We start from the raw sequence: 22,293 nt of genomic DNA on the forward strand, positions 1-22,293 counted from the left end.
CATTCCCACCACCATGCTTGACTGTAGGTATGACACACTTATCTTTGTACTCCTCACCTGATTGCCGCCACACATGCTTGAGACCGTCTAAACCAAACAAATTAATCTTGGTCTCATCAGACCATAGGACATGGTTCCAGTAATCCATGTCCTTTGTTGACATGTCTTCAGCAAACTGTTTGCGGGCTTTCTTGTGTAGAGACTTCAGAAGAGGCTTCCTTCTGCGGTGACAGCCATGCAGACCAATTTGATGTAGTGTGCGGCGTATGGTCTGAGCACTGAAAGGCTGACCCCCCACCTTTTCAATCTCTGCAGCAATGCTGACAGCACTCCTGCGCCTATCTTTCAAAGACAGCAGTTGGATATGACGCTGAGCACGTGCACTCAGCTTCTTTGGACGACCAACGCGAGGTCTGTTCTGAGTGGAACCTGCTCTTTTAAAACGCTGGATGATCTTGGCCACTGTGCTGCAGCTCAGTTTCAGGGTGTTGGCCATCTTCATGTAGCGCAACAATTTGTCTTTTAAGATCCTCTGAGAGTTCTTTGCCATGAGGTGCCATGTTGGAACTTTCAGTGACCAGTATGAGAGAGTGTGAGAGCTGTACTACTAAATTGAACACACCTGCTCCCTATGCACACCTGAGACCTAGTAACACTAACAAATCACATGACATTTTGGAGGGAAAATGACAAGCAGTGCTCAATTTGGACATTTAGGGTTGTAGTCTCTTAGGGGTGTACTCACTTTTGTTGCTGGTGGTTTAGACATTAATGGCTGTATATTGAGTTATTTTGAGGGAAGAATAAATTTACACTGTTATATAAGCTGCACACAGACTACTTTTCATTGTGTCAAAGTGTCATTTTGTCAGTGTTGTCCCATGAAAAGATATACTTAAATATCTGCAGAAATGTGAGGGGTGTACTCACTTTTGTGATACACTGTATATATATATACAGTATATATATTTATATATTGCATCAGTTATGAGGTCCCACTCCGGTCTCCCACCCTGTATGAACAACAGCCAATCGTTCATGTAGCAGCCCAGGCGGATGGCAGAGCTGAGTTTCGAACCAACGATTTTGAAATGTCAGCTCTGTTGTGCTAGCGTGTTTTACCGCTGCGCCACCTGAGCACCCATAATTTTAAACTGTGACTGAATACAATGCTTGGGCCCTGAACCAGGGGCCTTGAGTAAATAGGCCACATTTTATTTAGTTATGTTCTATATAGCCTTATATTTTTACTAATATTTTACATATAATTAACATTACATCACTGTATTTAAACAAAGGTTGTTATAGATGGGGTAAATTAAATGTAATCAAATGTATTAGTCTATCATGTATTTTAAAGTATTCCTAATAATTCTAAATCATCTATGGCTACAAGAAACTATCAGTGCATGTTACATTTGTGGGGAATGACTGGAAAATGAACATATTTGAGCTTTGTAAGGGTCATACTGCCAATCTCTCTAACACTTCACTAGTTCAGAGATCAGCGACACCAATCTAGAGGTCCATAGCACCATTTTCCATAAATGCCCCCCGTGATGGAGATGGTATAATTGTTGTAATTAGGGTGAGCAGCTCAGGGTGGCATTGCAGTGACCCACCCCAGCCAAGGTCCATATGGTCTCAAATAGATAATGAGGTTGCTAATGTGCTATGTCCATCAGTAATACATGCTTAATATGGATTGCAAGCAGGCGGGCTGTTATTTTTACCATGGCTATGTACTGCTGACTGATTAGCTCTGGCACAACGGCCTTGACAGCTTGGTTTGCCCTTTTTACTTTTGCCCTCATCTCTCTCTCTCTCTCTCTCTCTCTCTCTCTATCTCTCTCTCGTTCTCTCTTTATCTATCTTATTTTGTCCCTATCGCTGAATAACAGAAATATCTATCAATGTGATATTATCAGTAACCTAATTAGAAGTTGAGCCCTACTTTGACTTGTAAACACTGGTCCTGTTTGCTGATGCTTTTTGTTCATGTTTGACACGTAACATTACATTTTTAAAAAGGATAAAATGTCCTGTAAGTTGTAAGATTATTGTGGAATGCATGGAGACCATGTACCTATATTGCCAAAAGTATTCGCTCGTCTGCCTTCACACGCATATGAACTTGAGTGACGTCCCATTCTTAATCCATAGGGTTTAATATGATGTCGGCCCACCCTTTGCAGCTATAACAGCTTCAACTCTTCTGGGAAGGCTTTCCACAAGGTTTAGGAGTGTGTTTATGGAAATTTTTGACCATTCTTCCAGAAGTGCATTTGTGAGGTCAGACACTGATGTTGGACGAGAAGGCCTGGCTTACAGTCTTCGCTCTAATTCATCCCAAAGGTGTTCTATCGGGTTGAGGTCAGTGCAGCCCAGTCAGGTTCTTGCACACCAAACTCGCTCATCCACGTCTTTATGGACCTTGCTTTGTGCACTGGTGTGCAGTCATGTTGGAACAGGAAGGGGCCATCCCCAAACTGTTCCCACAAAGTTGGAAGCATGATATTTTCCAAAAACTCTTGGTCTGCTGAAGCATTAAGAGTTCCTTTCACTGGAACTAAGGGGCCGAGCCCGACTCCTGAAAAACAACCCTACACCATAATCCCTCCTCCAGCAAACTTTACACTCGGCACAATGCAGTCAGACAGGTACCGTTCTCCTGGCAACCGCCAAACCCAGACTCGTCCATCGGATTGCCAGACGGAGAAGCATGATTTGTCACTCCAGAGAACACGTCTTCACTGCTTTAGAGTCCAGTGGCGGCGTGCTTTACACCACTGCATCCGACGCTTTGCATTGCGCTTGGTGATGTAAGGCTTGGATGCAGCTGCTCGGCCATGGAAACTTATTCCATGAAGCTCTCTACACACTGTTGTTGAGCTCATCTGAAGGCCACATGAAGTTTGGAGGTCTGTAGCGATTGACTCTGCAGAAAGTTGGCGACCTCTGCGCACTATGTGCCTCAGCATCCGCTGACCCCGCGCTGTCATTTTACGTGGCCTAACACTTTGTGGCTGAGTTGCTGTCATTCCCAATCACTCCCACTTTGTTATAATAGCACTGACAGTCAACTGTGGAATATTTAGTAGCAAGGAAATTTCACCACTGGACTTGTTGCACAGGTGGCATCGTATCACGGTACCACGCTGGAATTCACTGAGCTCCTGAGAGTGACCAATTCTTTCACAAATGTTTGTAGAAGCAGTCTGCATGCCTAAGTGCTTGGTTTTATACACCATGGAAGTGATTGGAACACCTGAGTTCAGTGATTTGGATGGGTGAGTGAATACTTTTGGCAATATAGTGTATGTATAAGAATATTTTCCTAATACAGTTTCTTTCACTAATATTGCCAGTATTAGTCTGCTTCATTTTCATTTGCACCAATGTTCATTTCACGAACAGGATGCTTTCTGGAAATGTTACCTTTTATTGTCTAAGCTAAACACAACATTTTCACTTATTACAATATCAGCCCTAAAATCAACCCTTTTTTTGGAATAACCCATAAATGTCCAATTATTTCAGGCTGCACAATCTCACCGATTATAACTTCTCCTCCAAAAGTAGCACATTAGTACTCAATATAAACATACTGCAGCCTTTACACACTGCAATTACAAACCATTTTGCTCAGACTGTTCACTACATTATTGAAGTTTTAGACCAGTTATTGTTAAAAGATTTATTGCTGTTCCAAATCTGCATAATGTGAATCTAATAACTTGTAATGAGTGACTGTTTTGCTCTTGCAGGGAGACCAGAGAGATGCTAATAAAGCCAGGTCTGCTCTAGGGAGCGGCGCACTGACCAGGATTCGCATTAAGGCCTTAATGCTTTTAGAGCCAAAGGCTAAAGTGAAATTTCAAACCCCGAACTAAATATAATTTGGTGCTCCAGTGTGGTGTTTATTCTCCAAACTGGTACAAATCTACTTAGCCGTTAACCAGATTTTAGCTGGGATTGATAAAGTTAAGAAGTACCAGTGGTCAGGCAAGCTAACAATGTCTGAATTAACTAATATGTTTTGTTTTTTTTTTATCTTAAGCTGCTCTATTTTATGTTATATTGCTTTTTAGCTAAAAGTTTGCAGACACTTTTAAGGGGCATGGATGTCAGCAGTGCTGGGACTGCAATGGTTTCTGCAAATATTGTTTTTTTTTCTAACTATATCATTTAAACACATAGTGTACTTTTTAGTTTATTCAGTTATTGCAGTTTCCAAAAATGAATAAAAAGAGGAAATTGTCAGACAAAGTTAACATTGCAACTTACAGCCTAAAAAACATTAAAACCCATTAAAATATCACTTTATTAATATGTTTTATTATTAACTATTAATAATAATAATTGTTATTGTTTATTAATAATGGTGATGGAGAGTGCTGTCTATCCTTAGGAGTCCCGTTGGATTGAGATCTGTTGATTATGAGAGTCATAGTGTATTATTTACAGATAAAAAATGTCAATCATTAAAGCAAAAATGAATTAATTGTTCAAAATAACTTTCTGCTGATTTGCAGTGACCGTTTGCTCTAAGGGATCATGGACACAAAGTAGCTGTCTCTGTGTTCTATACTGTTGCAGTACAATATTTCAGTAGTAATAGTGTTTAAATACCTTTTTTTTTAATGCATTTTCTCCCCATTTTCCTCCCAATTTAGTGCACTCATTTTTGTCGTCCGCTGCTACCAGAGATACCAGATTGCATCTGAGGAGAGCACGTCGCTGTACACGCCTCTTCCGACACGTGTACGGCCCGCCAGTCAGGGTCCTTAAATTTTTTTGTTCAACAATGAATACATAAATAAATAAATAAATAAACATTTTCCACAAAGGGCCTTGAAACATATCCCCCATGGACAAGGGGGGACGAGTGTATTTTTAGTTACTAGGCATAACTATAAACATTACATTTTAAAATGGATGTGTCTGCATTATAATGTATAGGTTTTTTTTTAGCTGATGGAGAGAAATTACCTCCCTGTATTAAAGTTTTCTTTAATACGAGTATTTTAATAAATTCAAATCCTAATCACAAATCCTTATTACAAATCATAATTACATTAAGGCTGATATCAACTGGCACTGTAATCCAGGATTATACTGGATATATAAACACATGATCATTATTATGAAATCGTTGTTCTTGTTTCTTGATACCAAACTTGTCAAATCACTCAATCAATCAATATAACTAAAATGAACATAAATGTCAATAATTAGTGGAGGTGTCTGCAGACATTTGGCAATTTAGTATATTAGGAAAAATAACTGGAACTCCTCAAATATAAACTAAGGACAGATGACCAAGAACTTTGATTGATATTGGACAGATAAATGCTGAGACTGAGGATCCAGACAGCCTGTGTAGGATCGACTTGACATGCTTTCAAGAAAAGAAATGTTTATTTTATTATTATTGTTATTTTAATAACCTGAAACAGCAACTTAATGTCCCTTGCCCCCTTGCCAGATGTGCCATTTCACAAGAGACCCACTGAACAGAGAAGAGGCAGAGAAGAAAGAAAGCAGTAAAATAGAAAAAGCAGCTTTATGCTAACTCTTTCTCTCTGGGCACACACAGAGTGCCGGCCTGCTCTGACCTGGTGTCAGTTCACTGTTCTGATGTAGCACTGGGTTAATTAAGCTGCCTGATGCTGAGCGTGAGAGAGAAGACAGTGCTGTCCACATGGGTAGCCTTTTGCTCTGTTAGACTCATCGATCTGAGGGTCAGGCAGACTGAGAAAGAGGGAGGACAGTACGTACACAGGGGAGTTCCTACACAAACTCTGTGTGCATGCTCGCTATGAAGTTTTGACATGGCCGCCCTAGAGGGCCGCACTTCACCTGGCCCTACAGGACAGCCAATTAGATACACACTGTACAGTTTTTGAGAAATGACAATACTGCTGTTGTAAATGTAAGATATGTTTGTATGATCCTGTACTTAAGTGTAATACGTACACCGATCAGCCATAACAATAAAACCACCTACTTGTTTCTACACTCACTGTCAATTTTATCAGCTCCACTTACCATATAGAAGCACTTTGTAGTTCTACAATTACTGACTATAGTCGATCTGTTTCTCTGCATGCTTTTTTAGCCTGCTTTCACCCTGTTCTTCAATGATCAGGACCCCCACAGAGAGGGTATTATTTAGGTGGTGGATCATTATCAGCACTGCAGTGACACTGACATGGTGGTGGTGTATTAGTGTTTGTTGTGCTGGTATGAGTGGATCAGACACAGCAGAGCTGCTGGAGTTTTTAAATACCGTGTCCACTCACTGTCACTCACACTCCTACCTAGTTGGTCCACCTTGTAGATGTAAAGTCAGAGACGGTCGGTTGCTCATCTATTGCTGCTGTTTGAGTTGGTCATCTTCTCGACCTTCATCAGCGGTCACAGGACGCTGCCCACGGGGCGCTGTTGGCTGGATATTTTAGGTTGGTGGACTATTCTCAGTCCAGCAGTGACAGTGAGGTGTTTAAAAACTCAATCAGCATTCATACCAGCACAACACACACTAACACACCACCACCATGTCAGTGTCACTGCAGTGCTGAGAATGATCCACCACCGAAATAATACCTGCTCTGTGGTGGTCCTGTGGGGGTCCTGACCATTGAAGAGCAGCATAAAAGGGGGCTAACAAAGCATGCAGAGAAACAGATGGACTACAGTCAGTAATTGTAGTACTACAAAGTGCTTCTATATGGTAAGTGGAGCCGATAAAATGGACAGTGAGTGTAAAAACAAGGAGGTGGTTTTAATGTTATGGCTGATCAGTGTAGCTTACCTTTTTATATATGTTCTGCCTTAATAGCAATAAGATTCAGTCCCTAATGTCTTACATCAGATTATGTTAATTATAGGAGCTATTATCTTCTCACTATCATCTGCCCCACCCTACATTAAAAGCATTCTGGTCATGTCCACATTTATTGATTAAATCTATTTTGAATTTTATATAACATTAATGTATATGAAAGTTCTGCATATTGATGGTGGCACAGAACTGCAAAATGTAATGTTTATACTGCTTAGCTCAAAAACACAAGTGTAATTCCTCTGGTTACTGATGTGCTGGTGTTGGTCATGTTCACACCGAGTCCTAAAACATGCCAGGGGATTATTGTGTGTGTGTGTGTGTGTGTGTGTGTGTGTGTGTGTATGTGTGGGTGATGCCCTGTGATGGACTGGGGCCAAACGCAGGAAGTTACTCCCACCCTTCCCAAAAATAAAAATAAGAGAATGTCGATAAATGTGAGTAAGATAAAGTGAGAGTAAGATGATCCCTGGTTACAGGCATGATTTCAGACAAATTATGCAAATTACATCTATCATGTGAATGACAGAAGAGAGAAATGTAAATTCTGAGCAATTAGGAATGCTGGTAATAAACTTCATTAAGGTAAAGCCGGATGAGCTTCTGTGTTGTGCATTAATTCTGCCCTCATAAACTCATAAACGCCTCTCAGTACTGCGTCTATTTTAGCTTCATCAGTTTATAACAAGCCATTAGATGCCATTACATGTTGAGTGGTGTACCACTGTGAACCTCATAAGTTAACAGCGCCTTTTAATTCACTCTCCAGTACCTTATCAGAGCAGGAAATGCCTGACATTGAAAAAGAAACCTGTGGTCTCATTTATTTTAACTAGCTACTTAATTCTGCCCAATGTTGCAGATAGTCCAGCAGCTTGTATGAATAGTGCATGTAAAAAATGTTAGCACAGGGTGGTGTGGTGGCTCGGTGGGTAGCACTTTCACCTCAAAGCAAGAAGGTCCTGGGTTTGATTCCCAGGTGGAACGGTCCTGGTCCTTGCATGTTCTTTCCATGTCTGTGTGGGTTTCCTTTGGGTGCTCCAGTTTCCTCCCACAGTCCAAAGACACACAGTCAGGTTAACTGGAGATATTAAAGTCCCATTAGGTGTGAGTGTGTGTGTGTGTTTCCTGTGATGGACTGGCACCTGTCCAGGGATTTTCCTGCTTTTCCGCAACCCTGAACGGGTATTTATCTATTACTGAACCCATTAACCCATTTATTTAGTCACTCACACCTAGAACGATTAGGAGTTGTCAGTTCATTTCTTTGAACTGCGCTGATGGAGTTTTTAAACACCTCACTGTCACTGCTGGACTGAGAATAGTCCACCAACCAAAAATATATCCAGCCAACAGCGCACCGTGGGCAGCGTCCTGTGACCACTGATGAAGGTCTAGAAGATGACCAACTCAAACAGCAGCAATAGATGAGCGATCGTCTCTGACTTTACATCTACAAGGTGGACCAACTAGGTAAGAGTGTCTAATAGAGTGGACAGTGAGTGGACACCGTATTTAAAAACTCCAGCAGCGCTGCTGTGTCTAATCAACTCATACCAGCACAACACACACTAACACACCACCACCATGTCAGTGTCACTACGGTGCTGAGAATGACCCACCACCCAAGTAATACGTACTCTGTAGTGGTCCTGTGAAAGTCCTGACCATTGAAGAACAGCATGAAAGGGGGCTAACAAAGCATTCAGAGAAACAGATGGACTACAGTCAGTAATTGTAGAACTACAAAGTGCTTCTATATGGTAAGTGGAGCTGATAAAATTGACAGTGTTAATATATACAGTATATATATATATATATATATATTTAGGTTTTATACAGCAGTTATAATTGGTGTGGCACAGTTCTAACAACCAAGGTTTGATCCCAATTATTATTGCTGTTAGTGATGAGACTGGCATGCTCTCTCTGTGGCATGCTCTCCCAGTGTCAGTGTAGGCGCCTGTGCCCCTTCCCCCACAAAAACGCTAATTTATTCCGTTATTTACTTTTAGTAACTGATTAATCCTGATTAGGGTCATTTTGGGACCGGAACATATCCCTAAAACACTAATCACACGGCGACTATAACATGCTTATTGGTGTGAGTGAATGTATCATCACAATAAAGCAGATCATCATCATTACTCAGATTCAATACACTAGGATATTTTGTGTTATGTGATTCTTTTTTATGTTTTTAGGTAATTTTAAGTGTCTACCTACATCATGCACAATCAGTTTTATATTCATGACAGTTGTTCAGTACCAAAAAAAAAATCAATCTCAATCAAAGTAGCAAAGTTTGTCATAAATTATCATGAAAAGGGGTTTCCACTGAGTAGATGCTTAATTACAATCTCATTTGAATAATTTTGCATATTAATGAGCTCGGAATGAAAATCAGTTTTGGAGTTCTAACTGGAGCTCGGAAACCCACAGAGATAATGGCAGTCCTTTCAAACGTATGTGATCTTATTACCAGTGGTAGCTCAGCCATCCCTCTCTGTACACGGCTGTGTTATAACTTGATTAATGGACTTGTATCTCTGACATTAATAAACTTTAACCAAATTAAAGCCTCCATTAGTCTCAACTTGGACTGCATGTTTATTTGCACCATGAAGAAAACCCGGTGTGATATCAGCACCTTGTAGCTCTGGAGCTGAGGAAAAGAAGTTAGGATGTGATGAAGTTATCTATCTTGATATGTCATTTTATAACCCAGGACACAATTACTTCACCTTTTCATATAATGTAGTGCAGTGTATGTGTGTGTGTATGTGTGTGTTGTAATGTTTCTATAGCATTTTGTGTATCGTAATTACTTTACACAGCAGGTACTGTGGGAACCTGGATTCTTGGGACCATTCCTCTGGTCACTGTCTGTAAGGCATGTTCTCCCTGAGTGTGTAACATCTTAACCTAGCATTATGAAACATTAGAAAATCAAATATAAATAGAGATGTCATACACACAGCACAAGTTTCGAACCAAGGTGTTCAGGATCTCAGCACTGGTGTGCTGGCGGAATATCCAGCTGAGCCACCTGGGCGCCAGCACTCCTTTTTGACCAAGATGAGTTTGAGTTTTACTACCACTTTATCCTGGTCAGGGGCACAGTGAGTCTAATTCATTGGGCAAACGGCAGGAAATAGATTGACTGTCCATCAGTCCATTACAGGCAGACAAACACACACACACACACACTTAAGGACTTTTTAGTAGCTCCAGTTGGCCTGACTGCATGTCTTTGGAATTGTGGGAGGAAACTGGAGCACCTGGAGGAAACCCACAAGGACACAGGGAGAACATGCAATCCTTACACAGAAAGGAATCAAACCCAGGCCCTTCTTGCTGTGAGGTGACAGTGCTACACACTGAGCCACCATGTTGCTCTATATTGATAACTACAGTGTAAACATAGCAATCGGTCATTTCTCCCTCACACGAGTGGTCAGTTTTACTGATACTCATACTCAGCTAATCCAGATGACTTGCTTATGCTCACTAATACACATGATAAGATCTGAACCCAGTACACAAAAAAACAAAAGTGTAGAGCAGAAGTTCATTAATCTGGATGGCAGGTATTACCTCTGTGATAATGTGTATATATATATATATATATATATATATATATATATATATATATATATATATACAGTATATATATATATATATACAGTATATACAGTATATATACACAGCATATGAAAGTGAAGTATGGAGAAGTGGAATGAGCTCTGGCAAAAGTAAGGCAACAGCAGGGACTAGTGGTGAGAGCAGATCTGGGATGTGAAACTCATTCATTCATCCTTTATACCAGCTCACCTCTGTTCTCCTGTTATAAGCCCTGACCTTTCTACTGTTTGCTTAATTATTAAAGATACAATTATTGCAGATTAAGTGGTTGAGGGAGCTTTTCTGGGAGAGACATTATAGTATAGAAGAAAACTTTTTATTTTAATGAAATACTGTTGGCTGTAATATTGAGTTATAAGATATGAGAGTTATAATTAACATTTAATATAGGGGAAAAGCTTTAATAGTTAATTATCGCTATAGTAATTATTGTGTAAAATCATTCAGCTATATTACTTTAATTAACTTAACTTTAAACCTACACAGAGATAGATTTTGCTTTAAATGTAGTCCTTATCAGTTGAATGATACAGCAAATCAGCCAAATACATACATACACATACATATGATACAGCCAAAAATAAATAATGTAGTATTTTAGAGTAGCAGAATATTTTGTTAACACTACCATTTTACAGTTATTCAACCCTAAATAATACTGCAGATCCTAATATCTACTGCTAGTTTGAATAACTTAAAAATAGGTTACAACAAGGGGTTACAATGATTAAACCAATGGGACTCAGTAACGACCAGTCATTTGCATCAGCTGTGATGTGTTGTATCAACTCAACCCAGTGTTCAAGTGTTTAAAGTGTGCTGCAACCATGGTGAAAGCTGAGACAAGATCATCTAATTGAACCATAAGGGCAATGGGTATAAGAGGATTTCCAAGAACTTGAACATTCCTAGAGACACCAGTGGGAGTATTGTCTGGAAGTTCTTACTGGTGCAACAGCAAACCTTCTAAAATTTCTTCCATAAAGAAAAAACCCATGCTTCTGTGAAAGACCTACAAGACGACCTGATGAAGGCTGGGACAAATGAGTCAGTGGCAACCATGAGAAGATCACTTTACAACCAAGGACTCATTGGCAGACAATGAGCACAGTAAGGATCAACTAGAATATGCTAAAGGGAAACTGGATAGACTTGCAAAGTTTCCCGACACAGTTCTATGGCTTATGACCAGAATATTCTCCCCAAGCATAAAGGTGGATCATTTTTGATGTATGAACTGGCAATCTTGACTGTGTCCTGGCATCAAGGATTCACTGAAATGCTAAGACATTTTAAGAAGGAATGTTGTGTCTTCTGTGGTAATATTTAGACTTTCCAGCAACAAAATGATACCAAGCACACTTCCAAGTCAGCCAAAGCTTGGTTAAGGAATCAGTCCTGAAATATCCTGGAGTGGATCTTTTCAGTCTCCAGATTTAAATCCCAAAGAAAATCTTTGGTGGCGGTAACTGTATGTTAATACTGTTTGTTGAAATGGGGGTCCAACAAGCATAAGATTAAACAGATAGACAAACTTATTTTATTCACAGTTACAAATAACGGTGTATTCAGTTATTAATCTTTACACAGAGTAATTTAAGAACAACCTATATATACACCGATCAGCCATAACATTAAAACCACCTCCTTGTTTCCACACTCACTGTCTATTTTATCAGCTCCACTTACCATATAGAAACATTTTGTAGTTCTACAATTACTGACTGTAGTCTGTGTGTTTCTCTGCATGCTTTGTTAGCCCCCTTTCATGCTGTTCTTCAATGATCAGGACCACCACAGGACCACTACAGAGCAGGTATTATTTAGGTGGTGGATCATTCTCAGCACTGCAGTGACACTGACATGGTGGTGGTGTGTTAGTGTGTGTTGTGCTGGTATGAGTGGATCAGACACAGCAATGCTGCTGGAGTTTTTAAATACCTCACTGTCAATGCTGAACTGAGAATAGTCCACCAACCAAAAATATATCCAGCCAACAGCGCCTCGTGGGCAGCATCCTGTGACCACTGATGAAGGTCTAGAAAGTGACCAACTCAAACAGCAGCAATAGATGAGCGATCGTCTCTGACTTTACGTCTACAAGGTGGACTAACTAGGTAGGAGTGTCTAATAGAGTGGACAGTGAGTGGACACCATATTTAAAAACTCCAGCAGCGCCGCTGTGTCTGATTCACTCATACCAGCAAAACACACACTAACACACCACCACCATGTTAGTGTCACTGCAGGGCTGAGAATGATCCACCACCTAAATAATACCTGCTCTGTGGTGGTCCTGTGGGGGGTCATGACCATTGAAGAACAGCATGAAAGGGGGCTAACAAAGCATGTAGAGAAACAGATTGACTACAGTCAGTAATTGTAGAACTACAAAGTGCTTCTATGTGGTAAGTGGAGCTGATAAAATGGACAGTAAGTGTAGAAACAAGGAGGTGGTTGTAATGTTATGGCTGATCAGTGTATATGTGTGTGTGTGTGTGTGTGTGTGTGTGCAAAAGGAATAAAGAATGATTATGAGTTCTGAGGAGTTAAATTCATTGTGTGAGCTCAAAATCAACACAATTATTTACACAAAGTCATATTTAATATATTTTAGGCTATGTAATTTATTATTTTATTATTTTTCTTACAGAAATACCCATGTTATTTTGTCATTAACATTTTTGAGGAATGTAAATAATATATGTATTATTATTATTATTAATATTATTTTTGTTATTATTTATAATTATTATTATTTAATAAATATATTTAATTAGGACTTTACTTTCTGTTTTATTAGAAAGCTATCCATGCAATTTTAGGTAAAAAGAAAAAGTTTTTTTTAGGATTGTTGGGGTTTAAAAGTGGCTAAATCAATTAGTAAGTGATTAAAGACAGTGCAGTGAGCGCTCAGGTCAGCCGTTCCGTTGTTATATCCATTTAAATAAACTTTCCTTTTTCGTCTAAGACATTTTACTAGTAACCTTTTCCTAAAAACTTTTAATACCTAAATTTGACACAATAGATTTTTTTCTCTTTCATTTTAAGCAAACACGAGAGATAAAGTAAGCCTTTAATTAGAGAAGTGTCATTAAAATATCCTTTTTTTTCTGACGGGACTGGAGGGAAGATTGTGGATGGTTGGCTGGGTATTAACAAGTTCATAGATCTTATTACTTCCCCCCTCCATTGCACGCTGTCAGCTCCTAGGGATATGATATCCGATGGCTAGGCTCACATTTACAACAAGTTCATTACGGTGCGACTGCGGCTCAGGCTGCTTGGACCCAGCTGGTTGGAGGGGTCTATGTTTTAATTAGTGCTGAGGGTGTGCATATTAATTACAACATGAATGATATTTACTGTACCTTAGGAACACGGGACGGGCTAAAGACACTGGCAAGCCTTAGCTAATAAAGCCAGCCATGTTAATGAGCGAGAGAAGCCATAAAAAAATAGACGCTGCTGAGATAATTCATAAAGTTTATTGATCTCTGAGTGAAGACGTTAAGCTCCGATTAAGGCCACAAAAGCAGAGGCATCACACTTTATCAAATAAATAAGTCGTGTGGAGAAATGTGAGCTTAGAGACAGATTGTCATTAAGTAGGTCACGTGACTGCTCAGCTCCGGAGAAGAAGCACATATGTTTGTGCAATAAAATAATAAAGACGGGCTAGGCCGGAGGAAATGACAAAGAGGGAGTGTTTTAAATAAATCAACTTAAAGCAATACTTGTGGTACTGTAACAGGAAATAAAACATTTATCATTAACTCATTTCATACAAGTTGCAGGTACCCACTTAATAAGTACCTAATAATAATGTTCAATTATTTTCTGTTTTACAATTGCTTCATCCTGATCAGGGTCATGGTGGGTCTGATTCACTGGGCAAAAGGCAGAAAACACCCTGGACAGGTTGCCAGTCCATTACAGGACACACACACACACTGTCCGTTTTATCAGCTTCACTTACCATATAGAAGCACTTTGTAGTTCTACAATTACTGACTGTTGTCCATTTATTTCAACAACACACACTAACACACCACCACCATGTCAGTGTCACTGCAGTGCTGAGAATGAACCACCACCTAAATTATACCTGCTCTGTGGTGGTCCTGTGGGGGTCCTGACCATTGAGGAACAGGGTGAACGCAGGGTAAAAAGATATGTAGAGAAACAGATGGACTACACTCAGTAATTGTAGAACTACAAAGTGCTTCTATATGGTAAGTGGAGCTGATAAAATAGCTGATTGGTGTATACAGTGCCTTTCACAAAACCCAACGTCACTTGTCTTTGGACTTGGGAGGAAACTGAAGCACCCAGAAGAAACCAACATGGACACAGGGAGAACATGCAAAAAGGACCCTGGTCATTCAGCCAGGAGATCAAACCCAGGCCTTTCTTGTTGTGAGGTGAGAAGTAGATTAATAATAGATACAATGTATTAACCCACAATACGTGTAAGACATACTGGTTCTATGTTGTTAGGTGGCATGATAACAGACAGTAGTAAGTTATTTTGAATATATACAGTACAGGCCAAAAGTTTGGACACACCTTCTCATTCCTGTGGTTTTTCTTAATTTTTTTTTAATTTTCTACATTGTAGATTAATACTAAAGACATCCAAACTATGAAGGAACACATATGGAATTATGTAGTAAACAAAAAAGTGTTAAACAAACCAGAATATGTTTTATATTTTAGATTCTTCAAAGTAGCCATCTTTTGCTTTAATGACAGATTTGCACACTCTTTGAAATTTTCTCAACCAGCTTTATTAGGTTTCCACCTGGAATGGTTTTCAATGAATGTTTGTGCCTTGTCTAGAGTGAATTTTTGGAATTTGTTGCTTTTTTAATGTGTTTGAGACCATCAGTTGGGTTGTGCAGAGATAGAGTTGGTAAAATATAAAACATATTCTGGTTTGTTTAACACTTTTTGGTTCACTACATAATTCTTCATAGTTTGGATGTCTTCAGTATTAATCTACAATGTAGAAAATAAAAATAATCAAGAAAAAACATTGAAGAGAAGGTGTGTCCAAACTTTTGGCTGGTGTGTCCAAACTTTTGGCCTGTACTGTATATATATATATATATATAAAAAAAGTACTGTTTATAAACCGTATGTGCAAGTGGCCGAGGTAAAAACACGATAACACCCAACAATCTGCACTGTTAAGAAAAAATATCGAACTTGGCGGAGGAAACTCGCATCGTGGTGTTCTTCGCCTCCGCCTCGTCTCTCATTTCTTTCTAACACGATAGTTGGTTGGGCGTCATCTCTTACAAGTTAAATTCATCTTTTTATCCATGTCACACTTCAGAGTTTGGTTTACATGTAAGAAAAAGCTTTGGGCTGATTTTAGGCATTGGAACGAAAGCAGCTGAAACAGATGCCATGTTAAATGGGGAGTGTGTGTGTAGGGCACACTTATGCAATTTGTGTGAGTGGGATTGCACTGGCAGCTCTCCAAATGAACACTGTATTGCACACACCAGGGAGGGAAGAGTGAACGAGAGTGCGCTAGATGCTTCATCTTGAGTCATGTCTGGTATTAAGGCAACACACTTAAAACAGCAATTTGTTTCTCTTGCATCCAATAAACAGCTCATTCCTTTTTCAATCAATCACCTCAAGCAGAAAGATTAAAAGTAGGGGGAAAAAACGACTCCAGGCTGCAGGTTAGTGAGTAAAATCAGCGGTGGATCCTGAAGGCAGAATGCCTCGGCCTCTCATAAAACAATAACAACAGAGCTGGAATTTACTCATTTGGAGAGAGTTTTCTTTATTACTGCGGCAGGGATCTTCAAAGGGCTCCACAAAAGACATAAAAATAGCATCATTTGAAGATCTATTAAATAAAGAAGTCCTCTGAAGTGTGTAAGTAGGAAAATTTGTTGCATGAGAAAGTCATGGGCCGATACGTTTGCACATTATGAACCTCAGACATATTGATCATTAAAGAAAGGTTATTCAAAGCATTAAAAACTATAAAGTTCTGTTAATTATGTAGCTTTAGAATGCACTGGACACTTATGTACAAACGGATGGGAGATGTTTAGGGTGCAGAATCAGGGAGTTGCTTAGGGCTTTATCTCGGCTAAAATTAAGTTCCTTGGTCGGTTATATCGAGCTCATGCAGATCATCTGATTTACCAGTTATAAAAGGAGAGTTTGTTGTATTTAAAAGTTCTTACAGAGAGTAACTGGAGCAGAAGGTCAAACTCGGGTCTCTTGGTCCCATGCTGGTGTGCGGCATCCTTACCAACAGATCTGAGCCGTGGTGTTAAATGTGGGGCGATGCGGGGGTGCAGTGGGTAGCACTGATGTCTCACAGCAACAAAGGCGGCCAGGGTCCTTTCTGTGTTAAGTTTGCATGTTCTCCCTGTGTCCATGTGGGATTCCTCCAGGTGCTCTGGTTTCCTCCCACAAGTACAAACACATGCAGTCAGGCAAACTGGAGCTACTACTAACTGCTCTCAGTGTTGGTGTGAATGTGTGTGTGTGTGTTTCTGCTCTGTAATGGACTGACAACCTGTCCAGTGGTTTTTCTGTCTCCCAGCCAATGAATCAGACCCACCGCCACCCTGACCAGGATAAAATGTTGGTAAAACAGACAATGAATGAATAAATGAATGTATTTATAAGCACATGTAAATATTAATTACAAAACAACGTTAGCAGGGCTAAAAAAGTATTCAGACTCCACATATTACAGCTTTGAATCTGTGAAGAATAATTATCTTTCGCTGCTTTGCTCTTTACGATGCAGAATTTTTAGGAATGTTGTTAGGTTGAAACATCCAGGATTGGTTTGTTGGCCAATGGGATTAAACTTTCCTGGTACGTGGCTCCAATCACATGTAATACTTCAATAGTATTTGTGATGCAGCTCTTTTTGGAATCATACTGTATATATAACCCCCCCCCCCCCCCCCCCCCATTTTTCTGCCCTAATCTAGTCGTATCCAATTACCCTGGTTGCATTACCCTTCACCACAACCGATACAACCCTCCACTGCTGACTGAGAAGCTTCACATCTGACACACGCCCCCTCCGACACGCGAGTAGTACCGACTGCATCTTTTCACCTGCATGAGGCGAGTTCATATGTGGATCAGGGGCACGATGGCTAAGTGGGTAGCACTGTGCGTGGGTTTTCTCCGGGTTCTCCGGTTTCCTCCCACTGTCCAAAGACATGCAAGTGAGGTGTATTGGAGACACTAAATTGTCCATGACTGTGTTTGATATAACCTTGTGAACTGATTAATCTTGTGTAACGAGTAACTACCGTTCCTGTCATGAATGTAACCAAAGTGTAAAACATGACGTTAAAATCCTAATAAACAAACAAACAATATGTGGATCAGCCTTGTGTACAGAGAGCCACACCCTGATCAGCATTATTTCCCAACTCTGCACAGGCGCCATCAATCAGCCAACAGAGGTCGTAATTGCACCAGAACAACACCCCTGAACAACAGCCAATGTGGCCGCCCAGTCCAGCCGGATGAGATTCGATCTCATTCGATCTCCTTTTTCAATCTTTTTCTTAACTGTTTTAATTTTTCTTTTTAAATTTTAGATGTGCAGCTTTGCAGTTTTTAGTTAAGGAGTGTTGTGTAACAGTTGTTCCTACTGTTTTTAGTTCCATTAATTTCCTTCAGGATTAATAAAGTGTCTATCTATCTATCTATCTATCTATCTATCTATCTATCTATCTATCTATCTATCTATCTATCTATCTACCTACCTACCTACCTACCTACCTACCTACCTACCCATCCATCCATCCATCCATCCATCCATCCATCCATCCATCCATCCATCCATCCATCCATCCATCCATCTATCTATCTATCTATCTATCTATCTATCTATCTATCTATCTATCTAGCTATCTAGCTATCTATCTAACTAACTAACTAACTAACATCCAGCAACTTTGGGTGACTGCTTGCTTTACTTTTAGTTATTTTTTTCATTAGTCTGTGAGCACTTTATGAAATCTTATACAGTTGACCCTTCAGTTACGAATCGTTTACCATACGAACATTTTGGGTTACGCACAATCTTTTTAAACTTAACGTACGAACACATTTCGGATTACGAACTGAAATTCGCAAAACACGTGACGTCACAAACAAGTTGACTCCGACCATCTCTCTCTCTCTCTATATATATATATACAATGAGCGAATATTTGGACAGCGGACAGTGTTTTACGGTGTTTTCTTTATATTTTGTAAAATTCTTTCTTTCGTTCTTTCTTTCTAATAGAGAAATATGAGAGTTATTGTTGTTTATGTTAGATACATTTCATAAAAAAAGTAGGAAATGTATTATGGTGTATGGAACAGCACACATACTGTACTGAAATGTGATGTGTGTTTTTATGTACAGTACTACTGTGTATTGTTGTTTATTATTGTTTATTACAGTATTATCTATTCTATAATTTAAGATTTAAGGAAAAATATACTTGTATTTATAACAAAAAAGACCATTTAAGACATTAGAAAGGTTAGGTAAGGGGGTGGTTTGGGAGGTCTGGCACGGATTAATTATTTCTTTTGGGAAAAATGGTTTAACTTACAAACATTTTGACTTAAGAACAGCCCTTCGGAACCAATTAAATTCGTAAGTCAAGGGTCTACTGTATTATCTTTTCAAAGTACAAATCAAAATAGTTGTTATGTGTACATGTATTATTAATTATATGCACTGGAAGTATATTCAATAAAACCAAATGTTATCGAATACCTCTTTCTTCTCACTGTATGTGCAGCCTATCAGTACAGACAGCTGACTTCATACTACTGCTGGGATTCAAGAGGCACTAAACAATAGAAAGTCTGTCAGAACATACATTATACATTTACTACTAATTACTTACCAGTACCTTAAACACCAGAATTGCTTTAATACTAAATACTAACAGCTGTGCCACCTGCAGTGCATGATGAGGGGGGCTGAAAAATCAGGAACTGTAATGGCCATGTTCCTGTCGGATGTCTTTGACCAACACGTGATGGTCTCATGGCGGTTAAGCAATTAGTGTTTTCTTCCAGGTGTGTTCAGTTCCTCTCTGTTACTGTATGGTAAGAAAGGGACACATATGTTATTAGATGCTTTACATGCTTCAGTGTACAGTGCGGCAACAATTACAGTTGTAAAATGAACTGCATATATTATAATATATTATTTTTACTCCCACCATGAAGAACAAAATGAAGACTCACCTCATTAAATGTATTATGGTGACAAAAATTGTACATAGTAGCATTTTACTAATCTTCCTAGCTGTATTATCAGTGTTTTATGTATATTTTGACTCTGACATTTGGTCAGATTTGGTCATGTTGTTAAAAAACCCACAATACACTTTTCCAGAAATGAGGTTTTATGTAAAGGTCTAAACGATATTTTTATAAATGTTAGTGAGCATGTTGTGCATGTTCTCCCCATGTCCTTAAGTTAGTCTGGTTTTCTTGCTGGACAGTGGTAACCTAGTGGGTAGGGCTTTGTGCTATCAACTGAAAGGTTGAGAGTTCGAATCTCAGCTCTGCCATGCAGCCACTGTTGGGCCCTTAAGCACGACCCTTAACCCTCTCTGCTCAGGGGCGCTGTGCAACGAATGACCCCAGCTTCCTAACAAGCTGATATATACGAAGAAAGAATTTCGTCGTACTGTACACCTGTATATGTTCATAGGACAAATAAAGGCGCTCTTCTTCTTCTTTCACCCTCCCACATTTTTCAGAAGGTAAGTACACCGATAAGGCATAACATTATGACCACCTTCCTAATATTGTGTTTTGCTGCCAAAACAGCCCTGCAACTGCAACTGTGATGCACTGTGTATTCTGACACCTTTCTATCAGAACCAGCATTAACTTCTTCGGCAATTTGAGCTACAGTAGCTCGTCTGTTGGATCGGACCACACGAGCCAGCCTTCACTCCCCATGTGCATCAATGAGCCTTGGCCGCCCATGACCCTGTCGCCGGTTTACCACTGTTCCTTCCTTGGACCACTTTTGATAGATACTGACCACTACAGACCGGGAACACCCCACAAGAGGTGCAGTTTTGGAGATGCTCTGACTCACTCGTCCAAACTGGCTCAAATCCTCACGCTCGCCCATTTTTCCTGCTTCTAACACATCAACTTTGAGGATAAAATGTTCACTTGCTGCCTAATATATCCCACCCACTAACAGCTGCCGTGATGAAGAGATATGTTATGTCTAGTCGGTGTATGTGTTGGCCTGTGATGAAACAGTGTTTTTGCCCCATGCCAGACCCACTGCACATCTAACCTGAATTACTTTTTTTAAATAAATAAATGAATCGATCAGAACTCGCTGATTAAACGATATGATTGATCCAAATACAAATAACACTGTTTTTCATGTTCTTTAGCTTTTGTTACTTCCCTTACCTGCATTCCTCACCCACCGCCTTCATTTCTTTGTTTTGTCTAATTTTGTTTCTCACTTGACACATTTTTACTTTTCTCTCATCTTAAACTTTTTTTCAAAGCTCTCTCTTCTTTACCATATGGCTTTTATTCAGCTCCCTCTTTCCCATTTTTATCCCTCTCTCTATCCCCTTTCCCCTCTCCCCCTCCTCCTCTCTCTCAGTGGTCCGACCGTTCATTATCCTAATTAAATCCAGCAGCTGAACATCCTCTTATCTGTAGGGGAGGAGAGAGGGGCCATGATGCAATAGGGCTGATTTGCATATCCAAAGTTAATTAGTGTGGAGGAGCAGGTGTACAGTAATAATAATTATCACACATGACAGTCACCTGTGCCCGCTCTGCCCTTCTGAGACGTGGCCCCTCCCCGCCGTAGCCCCTATCCCCTGATCACCCCTTTCCACTGCTGCTGGAATTTACTTTCTTTCTTTCTTTCCTCCTCTTATTCCTTCACTTTCTACAAACTCTTTTAGATTTATGCTCTAGCCTGGCTCCTCTCTTTTTTATTAAATTTTACACCTCTCATTACTCTTCCTCTTTCTGCCAATTTGCTGCTGCTGATCTTAGGTGCTGGTGCATTATTTTTGTGTTTTAAGTTTAGCTTTCCCATCATTCACATGTATCTGTTCAGTCAGTGATGCTTCCTCACTGAGCTCTCAGCCTCCATTTTCATTTAGAAGTGCATGCTCTTAGCGTCCCTGAAAAACAAATAACAAGACTAAGACAAACAAAAGACAAACTTCTGTTACTGGATTAAATCCACATTAGCCATGGCATTTTATACATACTGTAACCTACTCAGGGCTTGAACATGGAGGCCAGGTAGAAGGACATTACAGTAGTCTAACTACAATGTCACCAGCGTTTCTGCATCTGCTAGGCTGTATCAGGAGTCCCTACACTTTTTAGTTAACTTACCCGAGAGCTTTAGTGTATGCTTGTGTAAATAAACCCATGTAACTTAGTACATTTCACAGCCAGAGCAGCTTGTTTGTTTACATTACAATGTTATGCCACATATGCTCACCAATGGTTCAGTGGGATTCAAATATACTGCCATGCATAAGAAATATTTATTTATTCATTGTCCACTTATTAATTGTTTTACCACTGCTTTATCCTGGTCAGGGTCACAGTACGCCTGATTCATTGAACGAAAGGCAGGAAACATCCCGGACAGGTTGCCAGTCTATCGCAGAGCACACACACAAACACACTACCACACTTGGGGCAATTTTAGTAGCTTCAATTAACCTTACTGCATGTCTTGGGACTTGTGGGAGGAAACCCACATGGACATG

The sequence above is a fragment of the Trichomycterus rosablanca genome, chromosome 5, assembly GCF_030014385.1.
Source record: "Trichomycterus rosablanca isolate fTriRos1 chromosome 5, fTriRos1.hap1, whole genome shotgun sequence".
Lineage (NCBI taxonomy): Eukaryota > Metazoa > Chordata > Actinopteri > Siluriformes > Trichomycteridae > Trichomycterus > Trichomycterus rosablanca.